This window comes from Sprattus sprattus, assembly GCF_963457725.1.
Source record: "Sprattus sprattus genome assembly, chromosome: 19".
In the NCBI taxonomy this organism is placed as follows: domain Eukaryota; kingdom Metazoa; phylum Chordata; class Actinopteri; order Clupeiformes; family Clupeidae; genus Sprattus; species Sprattus sprattus.
In genome coordinates this window covers 7,214,589-7,217,088 of record NC_137917.1, presented here as the reverse complement: position 1 = coordinate 7,217,088, position 2,500 = coordinate 7,214,589, and the positions used below count along the sequence as shown (strand labels likewise).

The 2,500-nt window shown below is 44.6% G+C and overlaps 1 protein-coding gene across 1 annotated transcript in view; it reads left to right on the top strand.

Annotated features, from left to right (window-relative positions):
• The window catches only part of adamts16 (ADAM metallopeptidase with thrombospondin type 1 motif, 16), a gene marked incomplete at both ends in the record, with an annotated part of 46,432 nt that overhangs the window by 33,138 nt on the left and 10,794 nt on the right, over positions 1–2,500 (top strand). The gene's annotated exons all lie outside the window — the stretch shown is intronic.

Below are 2,500 nucleotides of genomic sequence, written 5' to 3'. Positions count from 1 at the left end.
TCGCTGGTCTGGGTAGTTTTGTGTTACCTTTAGCCTTAGTGCTCTGCGGGGGTCAGCCTCTGGGCTCTGTAAAGCGCCTTGAGGAAAATTGAAATTGAGTGTTTTGGCATTGGTATTATGGTATAAATAAATGTGAAATCTTATTGCCTGCTACATTCTGAAATCAACCAGATGCATTAACATTAAGTAGGAGAAAAGCAAATGTGGTTTGGGTCAAACGGATGAATGAACTCTGTGATGAATATAAACATAGTAAGGAGGGCAGACCTCTGAGTGTTGTGATGGATAGTTTCCACTGAATGCTCAACTCAATGTGCCCTCAGAAGAAATATGGGGGCCATTTAAAAGTGCCACAGGGTATTACCCTTTAAAAGCCTAAGTAATTCTAAATCAGTCTCGGTGACTGGAGCCTGGATCAGGGCGTGTGCTGGGGAATTCAGGTTGTGTATGTGAAGGCAGCGAGGCCGGCCCTCATATGCATGTGTGTGTGTGTGTTTGTGTGTGTGTGTGTGTGTGTGTGTGTGTGATTGTGTGTGTGTATGTGTAATGATCAATGGTGCCACCCTAGGGTGTGCCCGTGCATGATGCAGACACTGGCACCAGCTCTGTGCCCACGCTCCCTCCAGCTGTCCACCAGTTCTGCCAACCATTGGCGCCGGGGCTCTGTGGAGGTCACCGGGAAAAGTCCCCTCCATGCAGGCCCCGGGATCGAGAGGCTCCGTCCCTACAGTCCAGTTCCTGTGAGCCTCCAGAAACTGACCTGAGTTGAGGCAACGTCTGCACTCATAATCCTGCAGTGCTAGAACAGCTGACGTTTCTAAGTGGCTTAATCCCTGCTTGAGGATGCATGGCGTTATTAACGATGGGTCATGAGTTGGCAAGAGAATTTGTGCAAAACATAACCTGGGTTAGTGCTTGTCTCTATGGAGACTGCCCATATATCATCATGGCAAATGTCACTCATCGTCTGTAGTAGAAGTACAGTAGCTTTGGATCACATCACCTGGAGTTCATATGCTTCTATATAAATACACGATCAAAGCATCACAGTTTCACTGGCATCGGTTAGAGTGTCTAGAGATACTCTTAAAAGTGTCCCCCCCCCCCCCCCCCCAGCTTTATGAGGCTCCGGAGGACATATAGGGTCAGTGTCTTTGAATGTCATACGAGGCTAAGATGTTTTGTCATAAGTCTCACAGTGACTCATGGAAGGGCATTTAACTTCTGCCTCAAACATGCATTCACACACACACACAAATTCACACACACACACATACACACACACATACACACACACACACACACACACACACACACACACACACACACACACACACACACACACACACACACACACACACACACACACACACACACATACTCACACATACTCACATTTAACTCCTGCCTCATAGTGACTTCATCCAAACCAAACTGTTCAGACATAGGAGATCATGGGCATTGGTATTAGTAAACAAGCATGTGCTCTACGGCCCATTCCTTGGTTTGGATTACATTACCTAAGAGCCTCTTTCCGATTAGTCACAGGAGTTAGAGGGTTACTTTAAAAATGTATTCCACTGCTCAGAATACATGTTCTAAAATGTGATTTGTAATAGACCGAATACCGTATTCTAAGTACTTTGGATCACATCAGCATTGTCTTACATTTTATTTGCTGTGGATGGAACAGTTATGTCAGAAGTTGGAGTTATGGGATTGTTTTACACCACTTAAGTTTTATTCACCAATTTATCCATTTTCCTTTTACAGAAGTCCTCCGTAATTACCAGTAAATAGTTGCTTTGTTTAAATTTGCATCGTCAGGTGCTGGCTGTTCCCTTAAAGGCATCCAGACGTGCTTGCTTTGAACACGCCATGACTGAAAGACTGGTAAAATGTATCAAATCAAGAGGTTCCGTCAAGGGTCCAGGGACCTAGTGAGTGACAGAAGCACGAGCATCAGCTGAGGCAGGGCTCTGTGAACCGGCTGTTTCCTCATTTGTGGACTGGCCTTGGTTTGAGAGAAGCTACCGTATGGGAATATTTGAATTTGAAAGCAAATACCCTACATGTAAAAAAGGAATCCCTTCAAGGGATCAATATATCTGTATTCTGATTAGCACCGATTTAAATTGTAACTGCATCTGAATACATAACAGTGTTACACGTATTCTGTTACTCCCCGACACTGTCACACACTCACACACACACACATTCACATCCACACACAGAGTGAATCACTCTAACTTCTTTCTTTCCACCAGGCAGACAGTGTGTTTCTCTCATAGTTTGCCATCCCATCTTTTGTCATTTGCTCTGTCCAAACCTTAAATATGGGTCTGGTCTTAGACTGATATTCTAAACTTGACAAAAACCTCTAAAGGTCTCTCTCTCTCTCTCTCTTGCACACACAAACACACACACACACACACACACACACAAACACACACACACACACACACACACAAACACACACACACACACACACACAGACACA